Here is a 20,235-nt window from a genome sequence, read left to right on the forward strand (position 1 = left end):
AGGTTATTGGAAAGTCTCACTATAATAAAATTAGCTATATTTATAATGAAAAGAATATTGTTTGTTCATGTTATTAAGCTCCATCAGTGTGTTACAGTGGTTGTTTGTCTGCACTTCTGGAGACAAGACTAGACCTGTCAGGATGGAGATCCACCCTGTGAAGAGCATGCCAGCTCCATCCTGCCTCTGTTGCAGTAATCAGACCTTACTGCAAGACAGTCTTACCTTTCTGTCATTCGTGCAATAATTTGCCTTGTCCCTTCTCCTCCATGCACTCTCTTATGGGTTTTGTTTGTTTGTTTGGTGTGTTTGTTTAGTGGTTTTGTTTGGTTCCCCCACGATTATTATTAGAAGAAACAGAACCTCCTTCCCCACCAATGCTAAAAAACCGCAGTGGTTGAAATTTCTACTCATCTTTAAAAAGTGTGAAATGGATGAAAGGGGAGAAAATAGCCACCACTGTGATTTGTCTCTAATAGAGGATGTTGGTAGAAATCTGCCTCTGCTTTTGGCAAAACCTAGATGTAACAGGTATTTTACTCAAGATTAAAAGCCACTCTAGTTTTTCTTTTTAGGACTAGAAAGGATGATGGAGAGAAGTGGTTATTAGCCCTTCCAAGAAGAGTAACTCCAGAATTGTCTGTCCTAAGTGATGGAGGTTGTGGCTAAAGTTCTGACACCTGGGTTTGGCTCTTGGAAAAGCAGTGCAATTGTTTCAGGGTGTGTTGGATGGCAAAGGTATGTGAGCGCACCTATTAGGTGAGCGGTGCAGGGTTGGGATGCAGGGCTTTTTAGATACGCTTTGAGGAAGAGACAGCGTGTCAAGGTGGCTGTTCGTTTATATTTTGGAGGCTGTAAACTCAAAAAAAGTGTCCGTTGCTGTAAACTGCTTTAGAATATTATCTGAGCTGCCAGATTAACTCTCGTTAGCCACAAGTAAAAAGAACTGCAGCGAGTCCCTTAGTATTAGAGAAATGAGCAAATGGGAATCTACGCTGTGGGGTAGGCATAAGCTAAGCAGTGAAAAGGCTCCTGGAAAAATTCTAGACACTTCATTGCGATGAGTCAAAAGAAGTCCTGGCAAGAAAGGAGAAAGGAACAAACTGCTTGAGGTTATGTTTACCCCATCCTCCCATTAACTGTGAAATTTCAGGTCACAGACTGAAATTTCTCACTCTTGTTTAATTTCAGGGAAAACAAATAAATGTCCCGAATAATAAATAAAAAAAATGCAGTCTTTTAAGAAAAAGACAACGACAGAGTCGGTGATCTCAATATTTTATCTCCTTCTGACAATAGGAAATTCCAAAAGCAGGAGAAATGTGTTGCATTTCCCAGGACAAGTCTGTTGCCCTTCCTATTCTTTCAGTGTCCTGTTTTCCCTAAACTATGGCATCCATAAGCACAATCAAGTTCAACAAACAGCGTTTGGAGCACCTTGCTTCTTGAGCAAGAAGGGCCAAGTTTAAGGTTTGGTTCAGGTATCTCTAAATGTCAAGTGGGACAGGTTCTTTCAACTTAACACACTTGAGGGGGACATCCCCACCTCAAAGCCGCCCTTCTACAAAAGAAAAAATAATCCCCACAAAACCCAAATCATTCTGTGTATGCTTCTGATCTGGTTCTGAGACTGTAATGGAATTGGAGAGATTGTGATTTGTTAGCAATGTAAAAGTATTTTTCTTAAGTTTTCAGGATAATTCTCCTAATGCAGGAATGCCAAAATATCTAGAAACAGAAGTAAGTGGCTGGAAGCAGGTTTTGAAGTCTCTCTAAGCAAGTTTCTTTTATTTCCTGCTTGGAAAGGAACAGTCATTCCTGTTGCAGACACTTTCTTAATCGAGGATTTTGCAGAGAGGAGGATTGTCGTGTCCTTCAGAACAGATTCTGAGGTGACCTCATTTGACATGAGTGCATCGTTGGTCTCCCCTTGTTTTGCACAGTTGATCCTAGCATGAACAGGCACTGCGCTGCAGCAAAAATTCATTTGAGAGCCAACATCTTCAAAGTTATTTCACTTGTGGTGAAATGTGCCAAAACTTCATGGTCAATAAAAAGCAAATGGTTTGGAAATGAACATATTTTCATGTTTATTTGGTTTTGGATAAGTGTTACGCTTCTGGATTAAAATACCCTGATATTTCAAATATAATGGGAAAGCTCTACAACAATACATAATACACAATAATAAAGCATAGACTGTGGTTTGTTTTTTTTTTTTTTGTTATAGTTGGTCTTTTTAGATAAAGCATTCAGTACTTGGTAATTTAGTTTTAAATATCTCAAGCAACAGGACCTATGTTGTATCCAGAGCTGCAGCAAAGATAGTTGAATAGAGTGCCCATCCACGCGTGCTTCATTTTGGGAGAGGAGCAAAACGGAGTAATTCAGCTTCCCCCCCAATTCCTAGATTCGTGGCTAGAAAGACAGCGCCTCCCCCTCTTTTGAGCTCACGCCACATTTGTGGTTAATGCAGTTTTTCTGCATTGTTGTTTCCCAGGTTTCTTGTCCATATTGAATATCTATATTTGGGATTATTTTTCCCAGATGCATTAGTTGGTGTTTTTCCAAACTGAATTTTAACTTTATTTTCTGTCCATGTAAGGAATTTGCTTAGGTTCCTTTGTATTATTTCTGACTTTACCGCTACTCAAAATTCCCTATTTAATATCCTCAGAAGATGTTATCTATATGCTATTTTAATCATATAGATCATTAAGGAAGTTATTAATGTCTGGACTAAATTGATTCTTATATCTCACTGGCATTTCTTTCCAGTCGGATACTTTGAGATTTTTATCTTTTTATTTCTAGACTTTTCAGCAGTACTGTGTTTCTCAGCCTCTATCCAAAAAAAATGGAATCAGTTTTAAACATAGGACTTTCGGGGAAAACAGGCATGTCATTCATGCTGGATTAGAGTAAACTTTGTAAATCCAAACACAATCGAAATTGAAGCTGGATTATAATAATTGCATATATATCTTCACATTGATTTCAATATGCTGTCTTTGTACTTTAATTTGTACAGTAGTAGTTCTTAAATGATAAATTATTAAGTAAATATTTTCCTAGTGGAATGTGCTTTCTATTTTTGTATATCATCTTGAGAACAGAATGTGATTCCGTTCTGTAGGGTCAGCTATTTGAAATACTTGTCTGTGTTTGTTCTAACTGCATAATCTATAATCCTCAATATATATTTAATCCACTTTATCTCTTATAGAACTACATCTTTGGAATAGGGAAGAATGTAGTGTGATAGATAGAATTCAAGGGTATAAAGTTTGGGAAGATTAAATCAATTTCTGAGGCCAGTATTGAAAGATTTTGGCAAATACCAGATAGAAGAAATGACTAGTTAAGAAAATGAAATACTACTTACTCCTATTTTCATTCCTGTGGAATGAACAAATAATAAGTAACAAAGAAGTTTTACAGTATTTCATATCCGGAAATATGATAAAATAAAAGATGGAATTTACCACCTGGCTAATCTTAAACATCTCCTACAGTGTTTAGGGGAAAGAATTGATTTAATTTTGTTTCATTCTCTGCGGTTATTGTGTGATGTCAAATTGAACTTCAAAATGTTTACCCTTCTATGCATGACTAAGGTAGAAACCGGAGTGCATGTTTCTTAGCAGTGACCACTTGAGATTGAGTGGATGCATTAACCTTGGAACAAATTTAGCTGTGGGTTCCAGGAGGAGGGGAGGGTGTGCATGCAGATGTATGTTCAGAAGTTTGTCTTCGGGAGAGAATCAGTGTCTTCTGCTGTTGAGTAGTAGTGTTTTTGATAATTTGATGTGCTGCTTTTGTTGAGGATTGCACAGAGAGCTTCTGTTGTCATTGCTTCATTAGAATAATGGAGAAGAAGAACTTGAAAAAATTGTCTGTAGCCTACACGTATTAATAGGCAAAATGTGACTTTTCACCTAAGCTATTGGTGCTATTGGGGCGGTATCTATTTTGATGACTTGATAAACTATACATTTTTCAAGTAGGAGAATAAGGGAAAAACAGTCATAAACAATCGGCTATCAAATTTTCAGAAGAATTTTTTAATTAACCCCAATAAACAAGTTTTATTTAAAACCACTGTTATTGTCTGTAAATTTCAGGTATTTTATTAGGTGAGTATGGAAGTGTTGGATGCAAACAGAGCTGACTTTTTTCTCTCCAAATGTTGATGATGCTTTTGTATGTTTCGGTAACTGACAGCAATTGAAAATCATTAAATAAAACAAGTTGTCAAGGGTCATGTTTCTGTGTTTGTCTAGTACTAGGGTATTAGGTACCATTTGTCAGGGGACGATGGATTTCTGATTTCGCCGAGTGACAAATAATCTGATTTTACAAGGTCTTTGGGTTTGGGAGGTGGGGTGGGAATAGTGATTGTGTTAAATGACAAACTTGCACAGCACAGGCTTTTTTGTTAATGAAGCCACACTACATCGCAGGCCTGGGTTCAAACACCAACAGTACTTTTATTTATTTATTTTAAGTAACTGGTGTTAAACACAAATATTTCTGGTTTTGTATTTTAGAAGACGATCATCAATGTTATGCAAACCTGGCACATCAGTCCTAATGTTTGTTCTTACAAATGGCTGGGAACATGCATAACACTGAAAACCCCACGTTCTTAAAATACTAAACAGAAGGACAAAGTTAGTGTGGAATTTGAGTATTCTACATTTGTAAAACTTCTGAGAATCTTTCAAGGAGATGTAAATTGCAAGGAAGCTTATTTACATGAGTAGAGATCTCCCTTATAGGAAAAAAAAGATACCAGGTAAAGCAGCGTGGTCCTTGTGTGTTACTTGCCCTTAAAAATTATGATTCCATCTAATCCGTTTCCTGGAAGGGATGGGAACTGGCTAACAGGGCAGCAAGTGAATCTGAACATAAAAATGCCTATTACTGCACCTGCATATGCCATTGCGATGGCATCCATGTGGCTGTAGAGGGGGGGGCCTGCATTTTATTTTTTCTGGTGAGGAATAAGTCAGAATTTGCCCCTTTTCCTTTTAGACAACGAGAAGTTTGCTACCAGCTTCACTGCTTAAATTCATATTGTGCTTTCTGTGCTGCCATACCATTTTCAGTAAAAAGAGCAGTTGCATGGAGACAAAGAGGCTCCTGATTTAAGTCTCAATAGAGAAGTCTGTTAGGCTTCAACTGTGGGAGGATACTAAATGTAGCTAAGAGGTTGGCAGATGCTACCTGGACCAAAACTACTTGAAAATATTAAGCAGCTGTTAGTAGGTTTGCCTAAAAAACATTTAATGGCTGGAAGAATTGCTGAGAAAAATATGACAGAGGAGTTTTGGTTTAAAAATGTGCATATTGTCTGGATGTAATTTGCTGTTTGTGTTGTATTAAAAAAAAAAAAAAAGTGGAGTTCAGCTACAGATATTTTGCTAGTGTTGATGCAAGGGGGGGGGGGGGGGGAATCCAACTCCAAGCCCCGCTTTCTCTTCCCACTTGTCTTACAATTTTTTGATAAATTATGTTGGTTTATGCAACATTTTGGCTTTCATTTTCAAAGGGAGTAATCCTGTTCCTGATTATGTAAGTTAAGCTGAAAGCTGTGGAGTGTTGTCTTCTGAAGTTTTCAGAAAGCTCAGTGTATCTGCTGCTATTAATGTTTTTCTAAGCTGTTAACACTCTGAAAATATACCTAAAGGGCTTGTTTTGTGCTGCAAGCTTTGAGAGCTCCATAAAGAGGCCAGAAGCGAGGTGGTGGGACTGGGCCTGAATTTCTACTGAGTGCATGCAGAGCTCTGTATATGGCCCAAGAGGGGGAAGCTTTCTTCGTCTGCACCTTCCTCATCCCTGCTCTGGCCTCCTCCGCAGGTTGGACAGTCCTGGGAGCTGCCCTGGTTTCTCGCCTTGTTGCCAAGCCAGAGTGTAAACGCTCTCTAGCCATATCATCTCTGACCTGTGAGATGCTGTGTAGCATGCGTGAAATGAGATACCCCAGTGGTTTTTGTTTTTCCTTCTGGCGGGTGGAGAGGGGAGATAAAGAAGTTGTGTGAAGCTGTCATGCTGCATGACGAAACATGGAGAAAAGGCCTAAGGAAGCCATTGCTCAGGATCAGGGTAGTTAATTTAAGCGGGGAGTATGAACTTCTAATTCATTTCTAAGTGCGGTTCCCTTTATGACCTGTTCCATGGGGAGAGTTGATTACAGGATCTCTGTGCTGGGTCATTAAATAGTTAACGTCAGTGGAGATATTTATGCTCCAGAAGCCAAGATTTGCACACGTGTGGGTATAAGCATTTCCAGTAGAACACATTTGATACTTAATGTGGAAAAAAGTCAAAAGAGGTGATTAATGTTTTGTACCTTTGGAATAGGTTTAATTTTGTGTGCCTGAATCTTCTAGCAGGTGATGTAGAAACTGGGGGGAAAAAAATGTCTTTTCAGCATGTCCCATCCATACTTCACATAGAGCCACAAAATAATATTCAAATGAACAAGAATCTCTTGATTGAATCTAAATGGAAAATGCAGTTTTCCATGGTCTCATTATTCCAGAAATGATCATTTCATTGTAGGCAAATTTAACTAAAACCTAGGAGATTTCTGCAAAATTATCTGAAAGAAAAAAATACTTTTTTCATTTAAAGTGAGGCAAAGAAATAGCAAGAGCTTTTTCACAGAGTTGGTGTTGATCTGTCTTGACTGTTAGTTCTGCTTCTGATAGAAAGGGGTTTTACATTTTCATAAGTATGTTCTCTGTCGTTTGTTTACTATTTTGTTTGTTACTACACGATACAGTTACGTGTCTAAGATTTCCGTACACACAGTTTCATAAAACTTCAGTTTTTCTTGTAGAATTTCTAAAAATTTATTTCTGAAAGAGTGCACTTTTGCCCATGTGAAATGGTTGCTTTAGAACTTCTCTAGCGGTCCCTTGCTGTTTGTCAGGGGTGGTTTTTGTGCCCCGGATCAGCCTTTTGCTTTGTCTGTAAATACCAGCCCAAAATTGGCAGAGTTCTGAGATGGCGGAAGATTATTTTGTGTGCAACAGCTAGATAGGGTTATCATAATTAAGAACGATCAGGCATTTTAGCATCTGTTATTAACCAGAGTGTACATGTGTCATCCTCACAGAGCAAATGAGGATGATTTGTTTCCTCTTAGGTGTGACAGAGGCATCGGTGTTACTTGTCTTTGTGGCACTGGTAAGATCGATACTGGGATGTGTCATGGGGTCTGGGCCTTGGCATGCTTGAAGAAGCCATAGGAGAGCGAGAGGCATGTAGACCCATTATATGATCGAAGACCCAGAGAAAATGCCTTATGCAATACAATTTTTAAAAAAAAATAGCTGTTTGAATAGTTTATCAAAAAAGCTTGAGAGCAGATAGGACTATAACGTCTTATGGGGAGAAAATACAGGTCAAATACAAGAAGGACTTTAGCTGTCAGCTAAAGCCAGAAATTAGGCATGCGTTTTTAATAATGAGGCAAAATATGTGCTGGCAGGAACTACTTAAAGTGATGTTAGATTCTCTGTGTGCTTCCAAATCGAGACTCACGACTTCTAGAAAAGTTATGTTTTAGTTGAACACAAGTTACCGGACTTAATTCATGGAGGGTTGCTTCATAATGAAATCTCAGGGAGTGTTTCATTTAGGTTAGACTGTCTGCTCTGGTAGCCCCTTCCAGCTTGCCGTTTTCTAAATCTGCAGCCATAAGACCCCAGCTATTTCAGAAACTTTGAAGGAAAGGCAGTAAGGGATTTGGGAAGAAAAGCAAGGCTTTCATGAGTTAGACTAATTGGAAATTTCCTTGGAGGAATTAGACTCTGTTGTTTCCTCTGCCCTGTCTATCTTGGGTGATACTCTGCTAGTTGTTCAGAACTGCTCGCTCTTTTTGCTGCTCAGCCTGAGACGCTGGGTCATGATTTACAGAATGGATGGTGACTCAAAGTGCAAGTGAACTTGGTGGGAACTAGTCCTGAGTCCTACACAGCGCCATGTAAACATTCAGAACAATCAGGATGTTTCAAATTGGGCGTTGAAAATTAATGCATGTTTTTAATCTGAATCTTTTTATTTATCAGTGTTCTTTTAAATTAGTATCTTCTGAGTAATACAGCAAAAAAATGACAGTCTTTAAAAATGTTAGTCCTGTTTGATTTGAGAAAAACAAGAGATAAAAATTAACTGACGTTATACAAGCTCTTTAAGATTCACTGCTTTTACAGCTAAATAACGGAAAGATTGCTCTAATCTTATTTTAATAGAAACAAATCTGATAGAATTCTTCTTGTTTTTCTTCTCAAAAAACACAGTCTGTCATAGACGTTTTAAAACATCTTGAATAAAGGTAACAATGCAGCCCAGTGAAATTCAGGTATGCTCCAGACTGGAACACTGTTGCTTCATTGGTTCATCTTGAGTTTGAAGTCCCTTCCTTCTCAAACAGATCATTTTTTTTTAAAAGCAATAAAACTTTTAAATTAACGATTTAGGTTTTTTTTTTCACTATAATAATTCAATATTTCATTATGCAAAATTATTTTCTCTTCCGAGGAGTAGTATGCTGTTGTCTTTTTTTCTTTGTTTGTTTTTTAACTGAAATCCGTAGTTCATTTTGATACTTCATCAGATCTGTTTCTTCTCATTAGCACATTTTAGCAAGACTCACCAGGTTAAAGTAGGGCTGTAGGTTTAAAATAATTTTAAAGTGTGAGCCTGTTGAAGCTCTATTTTCTCACTTCCTTCTTCTTGCTCTGAGCACAACTATCTTGGCATTGCGTGCCCTTTCTCCCCTCTTTCCTTACTGCTGTGGAGAACGCTGATAGCATGTGCAATTATGATCTTAATTGTCGATTGAAAACAGTTCAGTGGCAAATGCCTTGTATATTTGCTTAGTGTTTCCTTCTTTGGGTCAAAATCTTAGGGAATATTGAAGAACTTCTCCCAGTACTGTGAAGTGATATTTTACAGCGCCAAAAAGTTCACCTGGGTGGATATACAGTATGTTTATTCCACTAATTTTGTGGTGTAACATACAGTAATTTATTGTGATGTGTTACATGTTCTTACACTAACTTTTACCCTTCCTGGGCATTTGCCTTCCCATTTCCAAACAAATACCTTAAAAATAGTCATGCAGATCATTAAAAGTAGAAGGGAGTGGCTGCCCTTACAGAAGGCAGTGGAACCTCAGAGTTCTAACCTCAAAAAAGGAGGTTTCATGGCTGTTTTATACAAACTCCTTAAAAATCACTTTTTGATTTTTTTTTTATTCTTTTAGTGATTGTGTGGGGAGTGAAACACAATATGCTGATGAATCAGAAATTTGCGGCGATTTGATATATACTTAAATACAGGCAGTAAATTGCTGAAATGAAAGCTGATCAGCAAATCTTGTGGAAAAATGATTATGCTCTCGTTCTCTAAAAATAAAGGACTGTAATTCGAGCCTGCCTTTTTAAAAGAAGAGTTTCCTCCAGTGTTTCAAGGTGGAGCTTGAAAAAGGAAGTAATTTGTAAAATGTTGAAATACAGTTCAGTGTCAAAGCAACCGAAGAATAAAATTGCTGAAAATAAATAGTTGCTCTTATTTTGAAAGCGTCTCAAAGCAGAGGAGCTTTCTTTATGCGTAGTTGCTATTGGCTGCACAAACCCCTTGTTTCTGCAGCTAATGATAGATAGGAATATTAATAATGTAATTCATGCCTTGTCATATTTTGCTGCTTAATCATCTTGTTTGGCACTCCCCCGGTCGTGTTCTGCGTGGCCATAATTCAGGAATGAAAGCTCACTCGGGCGCTGGTATTACAGTCCAGTAATCAAAGAGGCTGGGATTATGCAGATAATGAAAGGACTGGCCGGCGTGTGTTTACCCACAAAAACTGGAGTGAAGTTAGGGACAGTAAACAGCCTGGGAGCTGCCTTCCGCGCCGGACGGTGGCCGTCGCTCCTACGTCACGGCTGCTTTAAAGATCCAGGGTGGGTAAGCAGAAACCGAGAGCGCTCTTGCGTTCAGAAACATGTGTCAGCAGTATTGCTTGAAGTTTCCACCATGAAAAACTTAATCTCTTACGAGTCTTTAGTAGTGTTGTCTTTCGTGTGCTGTTGCTGCTGTCAAAAGTAGTATTTCAAGGAGGTTGCTAACATTTTGTTAGAAAATACATGATTTATAAGCAAACAGTTTCTTGGACGTTAATGTAAGTTAGAAAGATAAGTAGAGGCTATAGTGTGAATCTGAATGCAAATAAAATAGAAAACCAGTATATTTTTTGTTTTCCTTATTTTTTTTTTGTTAACAACTACAATTTTAAAATCTAAACCTAACATTTTCTGAGAGGCTAGCACTGAACCTTGTGAATGACTTTTCATGCAAAGCATTGCTATGTTTGCCTGGATAACTTTTTTTTTTTTTTTTTTTAAATTTTGGAGTAGAAAGCAATTGCTTGCCTCGATACTAAAGGTAGTTGTAGTTGAGGGACAATGTAATGGGTAAAATGATGACAGGATAAAAGGAAGTATCTAAAGAAAATGAAAGGGGAAAATAAGTTTGGTTGGATTTTGTTTGGGTGTGTGCGTTTGGTGTTTGTTGTTTCTTTTTTTTTGTATGTGTTTTGCCTTCTTTTTTAATCTCAAGAAGCCCTTTTCCTCTCTTGGTTTTTAAATGGTGTTTCATCTTTAAGTAGCCTAGGTCATTCCAAGATACCCATGATTTTTTGTGAAGTGGTTTCCATGCTCTTGTCAATGCATGAATAACAAATAATAGAATGGGTGGGGAGGAAGTTGATTGTAATTTGACTTAAAAGCATGAATGTTTTGACCTCAACGATTGGCAGTTTGAAAAGAATGATTTGTTGTGCTGTTTGTGTGAGTGTTGGGTAGTTCAGTGTTAATCACCATGCAGTTATGGATATAATTCACTTGTTAGACAAGTGAATTACACTGTAGGCTAGTGTTGGACTCTTAAACATACCTTTAGTAAGCACTTGGGTTAAAAGGAGGCATGTTCTTCAGAGTGCTATGTTGGTGGAAAGAAGCAGCACACATCTTGTGGATGTAATGAAGGTGAGGCTCTTCAGTTCTGAAAAAATAAGAAATTTTTATTTTTTTTTTATGATAGTTTCTCTGTACTTAAAAGGTGGATTTCCTGACATAATATTTTGAGTGACCACTCATTGTAAAATTTTCTTGCATAGTCAAAGGGTGAGGTGTTGGTGGGGTTTTGGTGGGTTTTTTTTGTTGTTGTTGTTCTTTGTTGTTTTGTCTTTCCAACTGAGTTTTAGGTTCTAAGTTTTGAGTAGGATGCTTTTTGGTTTGGTTTATAACTTGAGATGGCTTTTTTTAGTAGTTGTAAACTTTCATTGATAGGTATAATTTAAAAAATATTCTGTCTGTGCATGCTGTAGGAAAGCCGATCCTTATTTTTCAAATGATACTTCTATTTGGCTTGTATTTACAGATGTATGATGAACTTTGAGACAGTCAGTGTAAATTAGATCAACTTATTCTCTCATCCTATATTTAGAATTATTCTAGCCTTCAGAGCCTTAATATCTGAGGAAGTGTAGGATCGGTCTCCACGTTGTAACAGTTTCTCCTACATTTCAGAATTAAGACTGGTTTTTGTGTTTTTCAAAAACAAGTCTAATTTGATTATATTTAGCACTTTGCCTGATTAAGAATTGCTGAATCAGGTTCACTATTTGAAAGGTAGGCATGTAAAAGGAGATGTGTGCTAATGTCTGTGTTACTCTGGCTAGTGTGTTGTGTGGTAACACAGGCTGTTCTCTGTCTGGAAGGATGTTAAGGAGGGCTGTATTTTTATTTTAATGCAAGAGAGATTTCAGTATATTTTATTTTTTGCACATCTTTTTGATAAAGTTAAGACAAGTTTTGAAGTTGTCATTGAACATGCCAGGGCCTGAGGTGGTTCCCCTCCAGTTGGAGGCAGAGTAAGTGTAAAATAGACTTTTAAAGACAAGTTAGAATTCCAGTTTTCCAAGTTTTTATCTGAAAGTTATAAATCCAGAAGCTTTCATACCAGTCATGTGTTCTTAAATATTTCCACAGGGAAAAAAATATGTTTCATTTAAGAACGGACATTGGCATTGTTTATTAGGGACAATAAAAAAGAAACTTAATTTCAAAATACCAGTCCAGTGGGAATTTTATACAGCTCCTGTTAGTTTGTGTATTTTACCCCTTGGACATTCAGAAAAGATCCGCAGTTTCAGTTATGGGCCTGTTGGAGAGGGTCCAGAGGAGGGCCACAAAGATGATCAGAAGGCTGGAGCACCTCTGCTATGAGGACAGGCTGAGAGAGCTGGGGTTGTTCAGCCTGGAGAAGAGAAGGCTCCGGGGAGACCTTGTAGCCCCTTCCAGTACCTAAAGGGGGCCTACAGGAAAGCTGGGGAGGGACTCTTTTATCAGGGAGTGTAGCGATCGGATGAGGGGTAACGGTTTTAAACTGAAAGAGGGGAGATTTAGATTAGATATTAGGAAGAAGTTTTTCACTGTGAGGGTGGTGAGGCACTGGAACTGGTTGCCCAGAGAAGGTGTGGATGCCCCATCCCTGGAAGTTTTCAAGGCCAGGCCGGATGGGGCTTTGAGGAACCTGGTCTAGTGAGTGGTGTCCCTGCCCATGGCAGGGGGGTTGGAATGAGATGATCTTTAAGGTCCCTTCCAATCCAAACTATTCTGTGATTCCATGAATCTTTATCATTCAGATATCTCTGAATCAGTTCTATTAAGGGGAAAAAAGCTTCCTTTTTTGTTGTTGTTGGTTTTTTTTTGAGGTGCAGAAAGCCTAGAAACATAAAATGACCTATGACCTTAGACCTACTCAAAAGTAAAGGGTTAATGGCAACTTGCTAAGTAGTGACAAGAAAAGGTAGGATGATCGGGGAAGGGGGGAAAACCAAGGGAAGTTGTTGCTCAGTCACAGAATCAGGAAGCAGAGAGGAACTGGACAGACCTGTTGTGTAAGAGGAGCTGGGCTGTATCAGGTGCAGTGCAGTGGAGGGGAATTAGAGCTCCCCGAATACCGAATACCGGAACAGGGTGAGTACAGAGGAAGGAGAGAGCTCTTCTTGAGCTCATCTATTCTGCAAGTGAGAGAGCAGGGAAATGCTGCTGCAGGCAAACTATTTGCAGTATCTCAGCTTGCTCTAGTATCTAAACCACTTCTCCCTCAACTTTTTTAACTCTTTGTAACATTGGAAAAAGAAGAAAATTCAAGGATTACTTAGTATGCTGTTATGTGGAGATAGGATATGGAGAAATGATAATAAAATCTCATTCCTAAACAGGTGAAGTACACTATTGTATAAAAATACAATTTTGTATTGTATTAATTTATTAGTGCAATTGTATTATTGTACTTGTCTCACAAGTACTTTAATAAAAAATACCAATGCATAAGCCGAAATCTGTCTACAGGCTGGTTGAATTTTGGATTAATTTGATTTTTTTTCAGGTGATCTGAGCTATTGAAGGGAGGGCTGGGGTTAAATACTCTCACCATGAGTGCCCTAAGGTGGTTCCAATGCCTCAAGGAAGGATTATCTCATAGTGGGAAGAGTAGTGCCCAAAGCAGTAGAACCTGTCATTTTCCTCTTACTTGCACAAGGAGCCATTTTTCTTTCCTCTGCCTTGCTGTATCCTGATCAAAACCTTGCATTAGGCCAAGGAAACCTGTGTGTCCAGGTAAGGCTGTGTGCAGTGAGAGAGGACAAACAGGGCTGCTCTTTGCACCTTATCGGAGTGAGGACAAACAACTCAGGAGAGCTCATCCATCTCTGGTAGGCCTGATTGAGTGCAGATGACGACACTGAAATGGCAGAAAAACCCCATGGGCAGTTGGGACCCGCGAATCCAAGCCGGAAGGGAAGCGTGCTGTGTGGATGCATGCCATGGACACTCAGCGGTGTCCTCTCCTGCGGCTGAGCGCAGCTCAGGGCACTTGGACTGACTGGAGCTGAGTACTACCAGACATCCCTTGAGTCTCTAGGCTTGTCAACAGATCATTGTAGCTCTGAGGTTGAGTCACCTGCCTGCCATATTTGCTTCAGAGATTGGAGGAGAGGTGGAAAGTGTGACTATGTAACTAGGAATAACCATGTCCTGTCCCATCACATTTGTGTCCACAGCTAGAAGCTCCCCGGCATTTTTCCAACATTTTGAATCAAAAAGCATGAGGTTTGGGAGTTGGAGAAAGAGTGAGAGGGATGTTCTTGAGCTGGGTTCTAGGTTGCCTAGTGCTCCTCTGGTGGGCTCTGCTTGTCCTACGGGGGCTTGCTCTCCCTCTGCTCACTCCTCCCTCCCTCCCGGCACCGAATGTCCCTCATGGCGCTGTCATGGGAAGCAAGGATTTCTCGTTGGTTTTGAGGCACCATACATTTGAACCCAAACAGACGTGCATGCCTTTTCTATAATATAATTAACTTGAGTTCTTGCCGTATTACTTGTGTCCTCAGTCTGGACCAAAGTTATACACAACCATACAGAGCTGTTTCTTCAAAAACAAAAATAACCCTGACCAAACAAAACTAATGTGAGAGTGGGAAGTAGGGATGTGCAGGGCTAATGGTGGTGGTGGTTTGCAGTCCGCTGTACGTGTTCATTCTTTTTGGCAGAATCGCATTTAAAGCTGATCCTTTTTGCCTTCATTTCAAGTGAAAAGAAGTTCCTTTCTCAGCAAAACAAACTATCATAGAAGCATTCAGTTTCTCATTTGCAGAATAAATGATTTCAAGTTCTCTTGGGTCCACATGGAAAAAGTACTCCACCGTTTTACCGGATGCTGTGTTCTCCAAAACATCCAATTTTTTTAAATGGCTGTTTCTTAATTATCCACAGCTGAAGGCCCTTCCCTTTACTCTTGGCAGCCTATGCAGTCTTTATGGGGTGGAACAGGATCTTTCTTTCGTCCTAGGAAATAGTATTAATCCTGCCAGTATTTAACTGAATCCAGGATTACTAATCTGTCGAAAAGCTCTGCTTTTAGTTTTTACAGATGATGTTCAGGACATCTGATAGTTGCACTCATGTTGTCAAAAACGCATGCTGTGTTTGTCTGTGGTAACCTCAGAATTTCTAGAAGGGATTCATTATGTTCGTATTAAATGATTGTGGTCTTCATTAGTAAAAATGAGTCAAGTTCTCTTAATAAAATGGTAATTTTCTCATTTACGTTCTATATATCTGAAGCAATGGTTTTAAATACTCAGCATTTAAATTTGCCTTTCTAGTGGAATAATAAAGTATTACAATGACTGTAATTTAGAATGAATTTAGATCACTTAGTTATTTACTTTTCCCAGTGCTTTCCTGTCTAACTAGTCTGTCTGTCTTACAATCTGTTTTTCCTGTTTGTACCAATTTAGTTGATAAATATGCAGAAGCAGAATTGTTGGGAGGAAATTCCAAGATGCTTCAACTTAACTTTTCATTGGGAAAGCGATTAAGAAGCAAGCAGAGCTCCCTGGGTTTTCTGAAACATCATTTTGTATCTGTGAAGCCAGCTGTTTTATGTCACGTATATAAGAAAGAAGTCTGTGTGGAAAAACACCTGTTTCAGAATGGGCTGCTTATATAAGTGTATTGTCATTGCTTGTTTCACTCTTTAAAAATCTAACTTTACATGGGTTTTCCATCTTTTGTTTCCCTTTTTTTTTTTCTTGAGTAGATCATTGCAAGTTTACAGATTGGTCTAGGTAATATGTGGAAAAAAAAATAGAGTGGTGAATAGGGAGAGTACAGTTGATCTCTAGTGCTACAGTTATGTGCTATTTTATGTGGTGCTTCCTTACAGGATTTAGAACTTCAAATGCATACAACTCTTATGCTATAGAATCTTAGAGGCTAAAATATGGTTAATTGGAATTAAACTCTGGGCTTCATCTTGCATGGGAACAAATTTACTGGAAGCTTCCTCATTTGAATTAATGCGAGTGTGAGGCATAGAGATTCCTTAGTGCAGCAGCTCAGAAAGAGTTACTCAACTAGGTTACTTTTCCAGTTGTGACTAAGGGGCCAATTAGCAGCATCCGGAATGAGACGGCAGCGCGTAGGTAAAAATAGATGGCATTTGGAGGAGCTGGGGGCTGTTTTGGAGAAGGTCTTCAGCTGCAGACTGAGAGAAGCAAGACGAAGAGGCAAGCTTCAGAAAGGAGTATTACAGACATGATTGTGAGAAACTCCGTGAACAGGCAAAGGTAGAAGCAGCCCAGAGAAACGGCAAGAAGCAATACCAAATTGGATCCATAAACTTGAAGGGCTTCTGCTGTCGAAGGAATGCCTGAGCTGGGTTCTTCACTCCCTTCTGACAAGAGAGATAATGCTAGCATTGATATGAAAATGAAACAAGCTGTAACATCCTCTGAAAATGACAGGAACCAGAGGAGTGGGTGTAAAGTTTGCTAGATTGTTAGGTCTTATGTTAAGGATTGATACTTCACTGCCTCTGTCAGAGGAAGGAGTAAGGCACACTGAAGTGCTGCTTCAGTAGGTTTGCTTGAAGGCGATTAGTTGACTACTGCTGGAGTCTCTTGAGTCCAAATAATTAAGTAATATGCCAGGTACAGGGAGGTGAGCTTGGTGGCATGGGATTGTATTATGCTTTCTAGCCTTTACAGTTATAACTTCGTCCTGTGACCACAACAGTTTCGATGGTCCTTCTCTGTCATATCTGTAGGATACTGAAGCCACTGGATTAGTATAGTTTAAAACTCTTTTGTTCTTCATTGACCTACTTTGACTGCACATTAGCTATTGGATTGGGAAAGGGCCATCTGTATACGCACCCGCTGATACAGCCTGCATGTGCCTTCTCTTGACAAACTTCAGTCCAGTGGAGGTAATTACTTAAAATACTCTTTTTTTTTATTGTAAATGGTATGCTCTGCTTGTCACTTAATAATGTATTAGCGAATTTGATATTTCATGAAAAATAAAGAAGGTAAGAAAGGATGCACCTGAAGTCCTATCTTCAAATACAGGAAGGATGTGTGTAAGTTAAGAGTTCTTGCTAGTGGTCTAGTAGTGAGCCTGCTGCCTCCTAAAAAGTATGGGTGAGCTAGAGAATGGTATGATCTGTGTACTCTTATGGTCAGATGCAAAGCATGTTTGCTGTACTATACATGCTTTCTTGATCAGTGACCTATACCTGCAAAGACTCTATAAAAATGCCTTTTAAAAGTTATGCTAATTCACCAATAGTGTATTTGGATCACCTCACTTATGAAGAGGAGCTTTCAGACTTGGTATAAACCTGCAAAATACACACTTTTCCTACTGAGTTTTTCTCCATTGATTTTTCATGGAATATATAACTGATGAGATTGCTCTTCCTTTTCTTGATTAGTAAGCAATGAGCTTTCTGCCAATTATAGCAAAGGTGTAATCACCATTCTAATGAACCAGTATAATACTCCTGTTGACTTCAGTTTGGCCAGGGTGCCAAATGCAGGTGAAGTTTGCGACCACGGTACAGGTGAGGATAAATATTGTTGGTAATCTAATTTCAGCTTACTGTCTTCAGTAGAGAAGCACCTTAACTAATGAGTAGTTTGGAAGAGGTTGATGGAGAGTATTGTTTGGTAACCACAGAAGAAATGTTTTAATTATATTTAATGCCTAAACTGTTATGTCTGGTTCATATTTCTAACAGTCTAAACTAATGAAGTTTTGCGAAGTGACTTGATGCGCAGCAGGGCAATGCCAAGGTATAACCTTGACTGTGTAGTTTTTGGTTTTCTCAAGCTTGTTTATGAACCTTAAGAATCATAGAATTGTTTAGGTTGGAGCAAACCTTTAAGATCATCAAGTCCGACTGTTAACTTAGCACTGCCAAGTCCACCACTAAACCATGTCCCTAAGGGCACATCTACACATCTTTTAAGTACCTCCAGGGATGGTGACTCAACCACTTCCCTGGGCAGCCTGTTCCAGTGTTTGATAACCCTTTTGGTGAAGAAATTTTTCTTATATCCAATCTAAACCTGTCCTGGTGCAACTTGAGGCCGTTTCCTCTTGTCCTACTGCTTGTTACTTGGGAGAAGAGACTGACACCCACCTTGCCACATCCTCCTTTCAGCTTGTACACAGCAGTAAGGTCTCCTCTGTTGGAGGATTTTTAATACAAAGGGGTCATCCTGTGAACACTCCAAGCACCGAAGAACTGCTAACAACTATGTAGGCCAAGCACCGAAGAATTGCTAACAACTATGTAGGCTTTGTTAGTTTGAAGGCTATGTGAAAACATTGTAGCGATGTTAGAAATGCTGAGACCAACAAGATATGAGAAAGTGTGGTGAATTCAGTGTGCGAAATGTAGAACTTCACCCCAGATATAGGAGGGGTGATTGTCCGCGTGGACAGAAACTTTAAGCCAATTATAATATGTTGCTTGCCGCATGCACAGCTCGTGCAACCAATCAGCAAATTGTCGGCGCGTGATGTGGAATCAGAACTTCTATAATAACTGAGCTATCTCTGCAATAAACTGGCATTAACCTGATCACATTGGTCGTTGTGTTATTGTCCGAGCCTTCCGCGTCGACAAGTGGCGCCCGAACAGGGACCCTCAGATCGGTGTTGGGATCAGCGAATACCCGATGAGCAGCCGACGGACGGAGGGGGCGGAAGAAGCCGGTCGATAAGCGAGTGCTGCCCCGGCACTCGGGAAGACGCTATAGCGCATCAAGGTAGGGAATCTTGCTCTGGCCAAGCGAGCGGCCGGGGAGGAGATGGGGTCTACGCTCTCCAAAGAAGAAGAGGCAGTAGTTAAACTCCTCCAATATATACTCTCTACAAGAGGATTGAAGTATCATACGCCTACCTTGAAGGTGCTCTTAGCATGGGCGCGGGATAAAGGACTTATCCCCACTGTTGCTGCCGCTTTTGCTCAAGATACGTGGGCTAAAATAGGAGCGGTGTTGTGGGATGAATTAAGTAAAGGATCCAAGGAGGTGCAGAAACTGTCCACTGTGTGGAGGTTAGCATCAGAGACTTTGAAAACAATGCAGGCAGAACGTGCTACAGCTGCCTCTGCCTTTGCAGCATTAACACCCGGAGTTAAGGATGTTTCCCCCACGAGTCTTTCTTTTGGGGGATCGCCAGAAGCTGTCGTCCCTCAACCCCGGGGCTGCAGAATAACGCAGGGGAATGTAGCGAGTCGCGCCGTTACTGCCCCGAGCCAGCCTACTCCCGCTACAGACTCTCTTGAGACACCTGTTTATGAAAGTGGAAAAGAGGAAGAAACTATGTTTCCTCCTCCCCCTCCCAAAGACACTGTTGTTGAAAATACCGAAGGAGACCCCCCTGAGGATTCCGGGGATCAGTCAATGCCATACCCTCCTCTGCAACCCTCTACTCCGCCATCACCCAGCAGCAGCACTAGAGTACCACCTGGTGTACTGACAGACCATCAATTCTGGGAGTTGTTAAAAAAGTTGGAAGCGATGGAAGCTCGTCTAGATGATCAGTTCAGTTCATGAGCTCCTCCACTGCCTCATCATGCCTTGTCGTGGCCACCATCGTCGGAAAATGCGGGGGGTGGGGGAGCGGTAAGAGGGGAGAAAGAATTGAAAAACCGATGGAGGGGAGTAATTAGAGACGCGGCAATTGAGAGCATGTTTCTTGATCCTATGGCATTTCCGGTGTTTGCTAATGTGGGGGGTGGAAAGGATTGGGAACCATTTGATTGGAAATTGTTAAAGGAGGCGAAACAGGCTGTTAGTCAATATGGCCTAGGCTCTCCTTATACCAGGGCTATGGTAGAGCATTTATTTACTGCGAATTTACTCACACCACCTGATTCAAAGCAGATTTCTCAGTTGCAGTTTTTCAGTGTGTGGCAGAACCTATGTGATCAGGCTGCTGCCACCCCACGTCCTCAAGGTGATCCTTTGTATGGGGTACAAACACAGATGTTAATGGGGACGGGACCTTACATTCGGACTGACTGGCAAGCTAATTTTGCTGTGGAGGTTTTGCAACTCAGTCAACAGCTAGCTCACAGGGCTTTGCTAGGGATTAGAGGGGAAAAAACTCCTGCTTTTACAAATGTTTGCCAAAAATCTACGGAGTCTTATTCTGAATTTGTTGATAGATTGCATGCGGCTATTTCTGCTCACCCTGACCTTGATGAGACCATGAAAGCGAAGTTTTTAGACTTACTTGCTTTTGATAATGCAAATGATAAAACCAAAAAAGCTCTTAGTACCCTACCTCGAGGCAG

General features: G+C 40.0%; 1 protein-coding gene across 4 annotated transcripts in view; it reads left to right on the plus strand.

The window, feature by feature from the left end:
- PPP2R5E (protein phosphatase 2 regulatory subunit B'epsilon) overlaps window positions 1-20,235 on the plus strand; it is an 80,927-nt gene that overhangs the window by 13,178 nt on the left and 47,514 nt on the right. Inside the window, exon 1 of one of the 4 annotated variants that reach the window (XM_063333552.1) lies at window positions 9,834-9,977. The exons of the other annotated variants lie outside the window; for them this stretch is intronic. The gene's annotated coding sequence lies outside the window, so the exon portion shown is untranslated. Of the gene's footprint in view, window positions 1-9,833; window positions 9,978-20,235 lie in introns of those variants that run through there. 4 annotated transcript variants of the gene reach the window in all.

This window comes from Chroicocephalus ridibundus, chromosome 4 (assembly GCF_963924245.1).
Source record: "Chroicocephalus ridibundus chromosome 4, bChrRid1.1, whole genome shotgun sequence".
NCBI classification, from domain to species: Eukaryota; Metazoa; Chordata; class Aves; order Charadriiformes; family Laridae; genus Chroicocephalus; species Chroicocephalus ridibundus.